Source organism: Lissotriton vulgaris, chromosome 10 (genome assembly GCF_964263255.1).
Source record: "Lissotriton vulgaris chromosome 10, aLisVul1.2, whole genome shotgun sequence".
In the NCBI taxonomy this organism is placed as follows: domain Eukaryota; kingdom Metazoa; phylum Chordata; class Amphibia; order Caudata; family Salamandridae; genus Lissotriton; species Lissotriton vulgaris.
In genome coordinates, this window is record NC_141698.1 from 177,814,305 (window position 1) to 177,826,403 (window position 12,099).

Sequence of the window (12,099 nt, forward strand, 5' to 3'; positions counted from 1 at the left end):
GTTACATTGGTAAAACTGGCAGAAGAAGAGCGATGCGTCGATTTCCTTTGGGTTGCGTTGCTTTCCAGCTCCCAGCAGCAGAACCAACCTCTAGAGGCCCCACACAGTCACAGGCATTTCTGGAAGGTCAGAACTCCCAGCAAGGAAGTTCAGGGGAGCTGGGGGTGAAGTCTTTGTGTTCCTGAGACTTCAAAGCAGGAGGCACGCTCTACTCAAGTTCTTGGAGACGTTCCTCAAGCAGGGGACACAGCACACAGCAAAATCCTTCTCCTTTCCTTAGCAGAAACAGCAACTGCAGGCCAAACCCAGACACACAGCAAGGTCAGTACTTCTCCTCAGTTTCTCTAGCTCTTCTCCTTGGCAAAGGTTCCTTTTGATTCCAGAAGTAGTCTAAAGTTCAGGGGTTTTGGGTCTGATACTTATACCCCAGAATGTCTGTGTTTTCTTTGTGCAAGGGGCTTTGAGCCCAGTTCAAACCAGTTCTGGGGGCACTCTGCAAGTGCACAACAACATCCATTGTCATTGTGAGCCTTGGCTCCAGACACACCACAAGGGGGTGGAGCCATCATTGTAGAAGGCAGACACAGCCCTCTTCAGGTGCAAGTGCTACTCCTCCCACCACTCCAAATGCAGATCAAGCCTATTCAGCCAAGCGCAGCCTCATCCAGACTCTCTGGAGCCACTGCACATCCACAGCCCCTTTCATTCCAAAGCCATACAATCAATACACATCCTAGCAGAAGCACACATGATGGCTAAGCAAGAAAATACCTACTTTCTAAAAGTGGAATTTTCAAACACAGAATGTAAAAATCACCTTTTCTAAAAGAAGCATCTTTAGATTCTCAGCTCAGGCATACTAAACTTTTTTTTCCTATCTGGTCCCAATGGTAAGTTATATTTATAAGAGGTTATAAATATACTCCCATGCTTTCCTTTGGGGACAGATAGCCTTACAATAGTAAAAAACTACATTGACAGTATTTCATCAGGGCATGTCCTACCTTTCACATACACCGCACCCTGCCCAGAGGGGTACCTTGGGCCTACCTTAGGGGTGACTGACATGTAAGAAAAGGGAACGTTAGTGCCTGGCAAGTGGGTGCACTTGCCAAGTTGACATGGCAGTTAACAACTGTGCACAGACACTGCGATGGCAGGTCTGAGTTACCTTTTCAGAGCTACTAATGTGGGTGGCACAATCAGTGCTGCAGGCCCACTAGTAGCATTTAATTTACCATCCCTGGCCCACTTAGTGCACTTTACTAGGGACTGACCAGTAAGTCAAATATGCCAATCATGGATACTCAGTCATGTTGACAATTTACTCAGAGAGCATATGCACTTTAGCACTGATTAGCAGTGGTAAAGTGCCCAGAGTCCTAAAACCAACAACAACAGGCCAGGAAAAAATAGGAGGAAGAAGCAAAATGTTTGGGGATAACCCTGCAAAAAGGGCCAAGTCCAACACAAGGGGTCTTTTGAAACCCATTATTGCCCTTCACACTGCTACGTGCTGTCAAGTTATGACAGGTGGTAGGGGGGTATGACTCCAAAAATCCCCATCAGAAATGGTTTGAAACAGGGATGCCTATTGGCCTCTTTTTTTCTCTCTATATTTGGCAGATCTGCCCGAAGTGATGAGTAGGACAGATGGTGATGCCCCAAACTAACTCCTAAAGGTCCCCAGAGACTTTTTGATACAATATCATTGCCCCCAATGCCCAGAGCCACCATTGATTGGCTGACCTGCATGGGCACCCCACCAGAACACAAAGATCAGATTAAAAGTCTTGGAATATGGCTCGACAACACCTTAGGCTTCAAACAGCAAGCCACCAAACTCTCTCCCACCTGCTTTGTCCGGATGAGGGTGCTGAGGAAAATTTTACTTCTCCTCCCTTTTCAGGCTCGGGGGATTATGGTGCAGGCAATCATCCTGTCCCGCCTCAACTACGGGAACGCCCTCTACCTGGGCGCTCCAGTGAGCTCCATCAAAAAACTTCAGGTCACCGAGAACGCGGCTGCACAACTCCTCCTGGGACTTCCCCGGAGACACTCGGGTCAGCCACTATGAGAAAACTCCACTGGCTGCCCATACAGGCCAGGATTAAATTCAAGGCGATGTGCATAGCCCATAAAGCTATGTGGCAGAAAGGCTCTGCAATGATCTGTTTCCTAGTCACCCATACCATCCCCCGAGGTCTCTACGCTCCAGTACTACCTTTCTGGCATCAACTAGGAAAATAAAACGAGCTAGATGGGGAGGCCGTTCCTTCTCCTGGAACGCTGCCTCTAACTGGAACTCCTTGCCCCTGACCTTGCATAGCGAACCAGATCTCCTCAAGTTTCGCAAACGTCTGAAAACATTCCTCTTTCAGTAACCCCTCAGGCTGACGGCATCCTCTGCACACCCGTCCTTAGCGCTACGAGGCCTCCGGGTAGAAGTGCGCTTTATAAAACCCCATCTCATTTCATTTCAGATACTCATTTCCTGAAGGCAAATGTAATTAAAAGTAAGGTTATGAGGTTTTGCCCAAAAGGGTGTCAGATAAACACAATGTATAAGTGCTTTCTTAATAATTCCGCCATAGTAGTAGTAAAATCTTACCTTTATCTCAGACGAATAATTTTGGGAAATCTTGCTGATAGTGAACATATCTCACATATATCAAATAAGGCGTTGCGCATGAAAATGTACTAAAGGCACTTAATGAAGCAACAGCTCATAGGCACTTTAATCATCTTTCAACAGTATATACAATGAATATTCCCCAAACACTTTTATATGCTATAGAGACAACAAAAAACAAATTAGTGGCAGTTTATGCTTAAAGTGGAGAGGAAGATTCTTCGTACTAGTTGCACTTTAAATACCATGGTGTCAATAGAAGACCTAAGGTTGGATTTTGTATTGGTAAGCAAGTTCATAAAAGGATTGGCAGCTATGTTACAGTGGTTCAAATGCCTTCTGCATGCTAAAGAAACCTCTTTGAGAAGTCTTATGGTATCGGATTGCCTTGTGCCCAATACTGAGGCTGGATCATTTTTAATTAGTATTTTAACTGCACTTCAGCACTTTTCTCTGACTAGATCAGTTATTCAGAATATGAGTTATGATTATCTTAAAAACTGTACAAGATATACTATGAAAATTACTCCATGGAAAATGATATAGAGATATGTAGAGCAAAACATTGTTTCCATTATATTATTCAATCTTGTCAGTGTGTTTGAACTGGAATTTGGAACATTGAGTGCAAAGATGCATGATGCTATAAAGACTGAAATGTTTACCATTATAAACTGTGATGAATGAATGGCAGAATATAATATGGGAGGAGAGAATATGTACTTTATGTTAAAAAAATTATGTACAGACCGTTGAACATGTTGTATTTGCTTGTGTTGCCTTAAACATTTATCAACAGAGATTTTTAAAACCACTTTTTAAAAAATTTCGTTTTACAACAGCAATAGCTGCAAGGGAGATGATAAACTGCCCAGTTAATGAACTAATGTGTTGTAAATGTTATTACATTTTAGCTCCTTTTTACAGCTATAGTAATGGATGTAATTCTGATTGTTTTTTGTAGATCTCTTTGTTAGATCTAAATCTAATAAAAACATGAAGTTTTTGTTACCGCAAGCATTCCTTTCATTGTGTCTAGCTTTGTGCTAGACCTGTCAGCCTTAGGGGGTCTTCCTTCAAACGTTTTACCTGCTTGGCTCCAATTTCGTTGCATTGGTTTTTGATGGCCTTAGGACTTAGTGCACTTTACTGCAACCTGAAGGCAGTGTCACACTACCATGTTGACTTGGCATTTAAAGCCCATTACCAAGCCTTAAACTCCTTTTATTACATATGCCACCTGGTAGCCCATAGGGCAGGGTGATGTGTAATTAAAAGGTAGGACATGTACTATTAAGTTTTACATGTCCTGGTAAAAAATGAACAACTCTTAAATTCTTTTTTTACTACTGTGAGGCCTACCCCTTGCATAGGATAACATTGGGGATTCCTTAGTACATTTAATAAGATGTAATTCCTATTTGAGAGAAGGTGGAGCTGTCATGTTCAGTACCTATGGAATTGTGTAATGAGAAATCCCCTTCAATGATAAAGTCGGATTTATTGTTACACTTTTAAAAATGCTACTTTCATAAAGTTGCAAAAACAACAATTGATGGAAAAAATGCTGCACAATGTAAAACATTCACCCCAGCACAGTGGTCTGGGCCTAAATCCATCATGTTTGTGCTCCCCATGCCATTCCAGTTCAGGCCCAGCCATATGCAAATCAGTCTTTACCCTGCTCCCCATGGGAACAGTCCAGCCTGGATTGCCAGGCAGGTCCTACCTGGATTGGAAACAAGCATCATGGGACCGGTTTCGGGGCATCACTCCTTATCAGCCAAGCTAGCTTGACGTTGCATGGAGAGCATATGACCCATGTCTGGGTATACCCTGCCAACTTAGGGCAATCATAGCAAGCACAAGGAGATGATGGACGGAGTGCTGAAACTTTTCAGACACTCACCCCCAGTCACAGATCTGGGTTGAATCCATAATCGTTCTTTAGCTCACATTGCCACCCCAGTTCAGACCTAGCCATAATTTGTTTTTTCTTGTCCTCATCTCACCAATAAGCAAATCAGTCTTGACCCTGTTCCTCATGGGAACAGTACAGCACAGACTGCCAGCCCAGGTCCTCCCTGGACTGGAAACAAGCATCCTGGGACCGGTTTCAGGGAAACACCCCTCATCAGCCAGGCTAGCTTGAATTCAGTGGCAAAGTGAGCAAGGGACCCACCAGCACCTGGTGACAGTACTTCTGCTGCTCTGGGATCAGGGTGGGAGAGAGGTTCACTCCATCCACTGACCCATCATGTTCCTTGGCTGACAGAAGGTCAGGAAGAGGCTCACTCTCCTCTTCCATTCCATCATTTGTAGCCAGGAGCATTGTTACTTCAGACCTCTTAAAGTGAAGATTGAGGTGGTTCACATGTAGGACCCTCAAAGAGTTCCTGGGAGTTTGCAAGTTGACCAAGTAGGTCACATCACTCTTGCACTCCACCACTTCAAATGGACCACTCCACTTGTCTGGGAGCACACTAGGCTCCACTGGTGCCATCACCCACACTTTTTGGCCAGGCTGAAACTCAACCAGAGTGGTATTCTGGTAGTTCCAATGTTTCATCTCCTCCTGGCTGGCTTCCAGGTTCACCTGAGTGCTTTTCCTAAAGCGCAGAGTCTGGTTTCTGAAGGCCTGCATGTAGCGAGCCCATTTTGGGGGGTCTTACCAGGAGTTTTCTCCAAGCCCTCCTTCACCAGACTCAGATGTCCTCTCAGAGGTTGCCCATACAGCAATTCAAAGGTACTGAACCGTAAGGATTTCTGAGGTACTTCCCTGTAAGCAAACAACAGGCATGGTAGGAAGATGTCCCACTTACATCTCATAGGTTCTTCAAGACCCTTTATCACGCCTTTCAGCGTTCAGTTGAATCTTTCAACCAACTCAATCCCTTGGGGATGGCAAGGAGTGGTGAATTATACATTGCACCGCACTCCTCCAACAGTGACTTCAAATACCTGGAAAACAAGTTTGTACCACGGTCAGAGACCACCTCTCTGGGAAACCCCTCATGGGAAAAGATCCCCATCAATGCACGGCTCACCACAGGGCCATGATTGTCCTGAGAGGGACAGCTTCCCAGTAAGGGGTGGCATGATCTACCAAGACCAAGATAAACTTGTTGCCTAAGGCTGTCATGGGTTCCAGTGGCCCCACATTGTCGATGCCCACCCGCTTGAAAGGGGTGCTCACCAGAGGAAAGGGTTGGAGGGGAGCCTTATGCTTCCCTCCAGTCTTGCCACTTGCCTGGCAAGTCTGACAACACCTACAATATGCGCCAGTGTGCCTCTGCATTTGGGGCCAGTTAAAGTGGATGACAAGCCTGTGATAGGTCATGTCACACTCCAAATGTCCTGCAAAAGGTATGTCATGAGCCAGACCCAGTAGTAAGGTCCTGTAGCATGTAGGTCCCCCCAACATCGAGCTGCCCCGGGGTGAGCAACCTTAGGCTCACTGTAAAGGAGACCATTTACCCAATAAATCAAATGTGATCAAGAGAGACCACCTGCTGCCTGGTCTCCAGCCTGCTGCCGCAAACCAACAAGACTGGGGCATTCCATCTGTGCTGTGTAGAACTCCTCCCTGGAGGGACCTCCTTCCTGCTGCCAATGGGTCAGCTCAAGCATATCTCCATGTTTGGCCACATGTTCTCCTGTAGGTTCAAGGGCACCCCCCTCAGGTTCTGCCTCCACCTGGACCATGGGAACTTTAGGGGCTGGATTCCCATGCCCTCTGCCTTTCCTATTTCTGGCAGACACCTGGTCTATTGTTTCAGACTCCAGGTCCTCTTGATCATCCCTACTGGATGCCATTGACCGAGTGGTCACACAGGCCCGCCTAGGCAGTCCCAACATCTTTAAATGAACTTGGCGCTCCACCTGAGCTCTCCAGGTCATTGCCAAGCAGACAGTGAACCGGCATGGGTGGAATTACAACAACTTTCAAGGTGTTGTAAACGTATATAGGGCTCTAGTGTAATTTTCCCAATTCATGCCCTTATATAGGTATATCTTATCATATCCTTATATAGGCATAAGAATCATAACCATATTTAGGCACAGCCAATGAAGTCCAAATACGGCATGGCTACTTCCACTAAGCTCCTAGAGTACAACGAGTTCTTGAAGACAACCAGCCTTCAGCAGTACAGGACTTCCCCCTGCTTCAGTATTGATTTGTCCCAGAACTCCTGGAGCATGTAAAGAACTTCGAGTTCTTAGTGACGTTATTATGTCCACCCTTACTTCAAACTGGGCACCTTCCAGGTATAAATATACCCACATCTGCCCTAGCAAAGACACGGTGGTTTGGAGCAGATCAACTAACTACTTGCCCGACGCCCTGCTGTAGCGAGTGCCGAAGGAAGCCGACCCTCCAGCTGACGCACTGAGAGAGACGCTGTCTTTTCTCCTGGCGAGAAATCCAGCTCCAGTGTTTCCCTGCTACCCTTGCGGGTTACTGGAAGATCGAGTCCTGAGAGAGAGATACAAGTACTCCTTCATTCTATAACCAAGGTACGGAGCTGATTAGACCCTTAGAGAATTCTTGGATAGATTCTTGGCAGAAACTATTTAACTCAAGCTACACCTCATTTACTTCTTCCCTTGTACTAGACTAAAGTTAGGTACACCGGGGTAGGAGTATTTTAGATGCACCATTTGAGTACTTTTAGTCATTTATCATTGTATGCATTTTATCTATTTTAAGTATTTTATGGCTTAGAAACCATATCATGCTTTTACACTATTATTTCATAATACTCTTTTTACTGTACGCATTTTACTTCATAGTAAGTATTACGAATGTTGCAATTAACTTCTCTTGCATGAGAAAGAAGACTGCTCAATAAATAACCTTTTTATTGAAAACGCCGTCTCTCTATTTTCACTTCAAAAACCCTGGTGAAACGAAGCATGCACAATTGACTGAGTGAATTAGCCATCTATTGTTTCCGCGACTCTGAAGATATATTTCTTATTCTTGGGGAACAAAGTTGTCATGTTATATGGTTGTCAGAAACGAATCCCTTCTTGTTTATTCGAGAAAGTTTCTAGTGATCTCTGAGCTAGCTGGCATTCACAATTAAGTCTAACATACTCAATAGAGACCTAGTTGACTTCAGTGCTACGTCGAAACTATCGTTTATGTTATTCCAAAGCGCAGAGCCTATTGGGAATATAGGAACTACACTACATGGCGCCCAACGTTTGGTAAAGCGATAATTTAACGCTTGATACTAGAGTAACTCAGTCGTGCTTTTCACACAGACCCATTTTTCCGTAAAAACTCCAATAGACGTCTGGAGTGGGTAAAAGGTTAGTATCCACCAGAACTAAATAGGACGAGAATCCTATGTATTCGTTTTTTGGTTTATTCAACGTTGAAGGATACAGTGTTCCAAAATATTGTGCACCTAATCTTTGTTTCTTTGAAACTTGCTCTGCAAACTTTCTGTCAGCAAAATGGCGGAGAGTGACGAGAAAAGGGAGAGAGCTAGAATAGCAACTCAACTATTAGCAGAGGACACAAGTCTTCAGCAAAATGACCGGATGCAGTAATCCTCCCAGTAAATATAAGAAAGAGTGTATCTTACAAACTTATAAATAATGGAGTATCATCGAGAGGTGGTACAGTCTTATTTGTGGTAGAGGCACATGAATATCGGCAGACAGAGGTATTCTATTCATGGATAACTTTTCCAGCAGCAAATGCTGTGACACGCGAGTTCCACTACTACAAAGCAGAGGAACCTCCAGCGGAATACGTTCCTTTTGAGGACGTCGAAATTCCACTAACTTACCAGGAGCATCAGCTCTGGTTTAATGGCGCCCTAAAACTTCAAAATGACATTACCAGACTCGGTCCACTAGGTATACCAGGAGCTACCTGGCCGCTATTACCTGGTTATACACCACATCCAGACATTGAAGAAATGTCAGACAGAGAACTGTTAGTTCAACTAAAACAATTAATTAAAATACATAGACAATTAGTCCAATATGTCATGCAGACTTTAACAGTCCAATCAGCAATAACAATTCCACAGCAAACCCCTCACCAGGGGAATACAAGCAAAATTACACCACAGACTATACAATCAGTCATTGGTAAATTACCCGCAAAACAGGAACAAATTCTCTTCTGGTTGGCTCAAAAGATTACTCAAATAGAGGCAGTATTCCCTGATAGTACACCTCATGAAAAACACAGAATTCTGACAATCTATTTACCAATGGGGATCGCACCACATGTGGAAGACTGTGACACTTGGGGAACAGTCTTTGCTTCAATCTACACAAAAACACATGGTGTTCCGTCTATGGCGGTTATACCAGACGTACTAAGACAGATTCAAAATGAATACGGTCCAGAGCCTGCTTTAAATCTAGGTTTGAAATGACTGAAAGATTTTAAACAAGTCTCGGCTATACTACTAGCCAACATAAAAGGAGTAGCAGCATCAGTGGCGATCCGCCAAAAATTAAAAGAAACAGATATAGCAGAACAACCTTTTGAACTTGCCAGAATAATTGAAAAATCCTATGAAGAATTAGGTAGAGATAGTTTGGGTGGGAAACCACTAAAACCACAACTAACAGAAAATCCTGAAAAAACTTTCATTAAAAATAGTTTAATTACTCCTAAAAAGAAATGGGAATCTTCCAGACAGACTCTTCCCAAAGAGAAACAGTTTCAGTCCAGAGGAAGGTCTCCCCAACGGAGAGATAGATCTCCAGAACGGGGGGGGGGGTAGGTCTTCACAACGGGAGCCCACTGAGATAATATATAACCTCAGAAATAGGGATAATTTGAAAAAACCTGACAGATATCAAGATAATGATACACGTCCCTCTCGATCTTTTCAGACTTCCTTACAGAAATCGGAAAGAAGAGGACGGTCAGAACATAAAGAAGAGCGCGTCAAGTCCAAAGACAAGGAACCCGCTCACCAAAGTAAAAAATCTCAATTTTCCAAAAAGAAGGTAGCAATCATAAAGATAAAACATGCCGAGGATCCTGAGGACACAACTCAAGAATGGAGAGTGGGCCCAAACAATGCTAGACAGCGCAGCAGAAGTGACCGTATCTCGCAAGATCGTGATGAATCTTCTGGAGACAGTGGACACGAATGATTACATTCAGGTGGAAACTGCAGACACCAGAGTTAGTGTCCCCCATAAATTATATGAAATAACATTGCGTATAGAAGGGGACATAACTAGGAAAGTAAGAACTCTCTTTTGGGAGAAGCTAGATAGCTTCTCCCAAAAGACTATGATATTCTTCTAGCTGAGAAAGACTGGCCACCAGAATTTGTTAGGGAGTGCCCACATGGCGAAGAAATGATTATGCCTGCCTTCTCAAATCATATTCCAATTCATAAAAAATATACATATGCAAGAAAATGGGCAGTGGCCCAAGCCCCTGCATTATATAAAAAATCATGTAGGATGGGATGAGGAATCCCCTCACCATAAAATCCAGTTAAAAAAATCAACCTACTGCACAAAGGCAGTATCCTGTTAAGCAAAAAGCTAAAAAACAAGTCAGGGAGATCTTAGATCAACTTGAGTACCAGGGGGTGATTGAAACATGCACCTCACAAATGAACAATCTTTTGTTTCCTGTCTCAAAACCAGACAATTCATATTGTCTAGTATTGGACTACAGGCACTTAAACTCTTGTTGCAAAACATTTGTAATACAAAATTCACACAGTGCAGCACTGATAAATAACATCGTGCGCAAAAAATATAAAACAACATTAGATATTTCAAATGGTTTCTTCTGTCAAAACATTGCACCAGAAAGCAGGTATTTGACCGCTTTCTCAAGTATGGGGGCCCAGAGACAATTTTGCCGTCTCCCCCAGGGATTCAAGAATAGCCCAGAATTATTTTCAGCTAGAGTAACAGAGTTACTACAAATGTATGATGATGAGGCATTATCTTATGTCGATGATATCTATCTAACAGACGATGATTTGGACAGGCACTTGAAAAGAGTGAACACCATTATACTTGGGTTCGCATCTGAAGGGTACAAATTCAACTTTAAAAAATCACGGATTGCCTACCTCACTGTCCTATTTCTAGGATATGAGTTATCAAGTGAAGGGAAAAGCCTGGCAGCCAATTTCTTAGAGAAATTTGCACTGCTCCAAGCACTAAAAACGCTGAAAAACTTTCAATCAATTCTAGGTTTCCTAAATTTTGGAAGAACTTACGTTCTGCATTACGCAGAGAGGGTTAAACCTCTCTACGAATTAATAAAACCTGATTGCAAACCAACTAATTGGACTCAGAAACACACAGAAATTTTACGTTCAATACAAACAGACATGTTAGCTAAAACAAAGCTGCAAACACGCGTAAACGTACGCAACCTTGTAATCCGAGTCATCCCAGGAAGATGCGGATGCACATACCTGACCTATAACGAAGGTGAAACAGTACCAATAGCTTACAAATCACACTTGTACACACAAGCTGAAATACAATTCACTTCAACTGAGAAAATTCTGACAGCGGTCTAAACTGCTATAGCAAAAGTAAGAGCCCTCGCACAGGGAAAACGCATATCGGTCGTTACACCTGTACCAGCCTTAGAGGCAGTGATAAGAGCGAGCATTCCAAATGCTAAAGCTTTACATCCAAGATGGATACAATGGGTTAATTCTCTTGCTGCAACAGACAGTGAATACATTTTTGACCCTAGTTTGAAAACACAAGAATTTCTCCAATACGAGTACGAATGTCCTCTGCCGACCGAAATTCTGCCTCTTAAATATTACGGCTGTATAATATATACAGACGGATCAGCACAGCCCGCAATTGGGGGTAAACAAGCATATGGTGCTGCATGCGCGATTGTTAAAGGTCGTTGGCGGAAAGGTAAATTCTGACCTATGGTCACAAAAACTCAATCACTCGGAGACTGTACAGCTCAGCGAGCTGAGCCACAGGCTTTCAAGATGGCGCTTGAGAATACCGATCGCGAATTCCCCACACTAATAGTGTGCGATTCGTATTACTGCGTCTAGTCTTACAATGAATACTTGCAGAACTGGGTTCAAAACAGCTTCAAAGATGCGAAAGGTGGCACAATAAAGCATAAAATGCTTTGGGAACAAGTAGTTCTTTTACAGAAAGAACTACCAAAGACTCACAGGATCCATACACTGAGTCATCAACGTGATGGCGTTCACGTTGCAGGGAATTAATTGGCTGATGAAGCCGCAAAGGCAGCCGCCCACACGGCTTCCGTAGCTGCAATCACTCGTTCAAAAACGAAAATAGACAGCGAAATAATGCAAGCTGTCACTGCTTCAGTAAAAAACAGTGGTAAGACACTCCAGAAAGGCTTTCCAGTAAAGTACTCATATAAAACTGATGCAAACAATGTTCCTTTTGCTGAAACCCCAGGAGTGGGGGATAGGGCAATCCCAAACATGGAACATAGG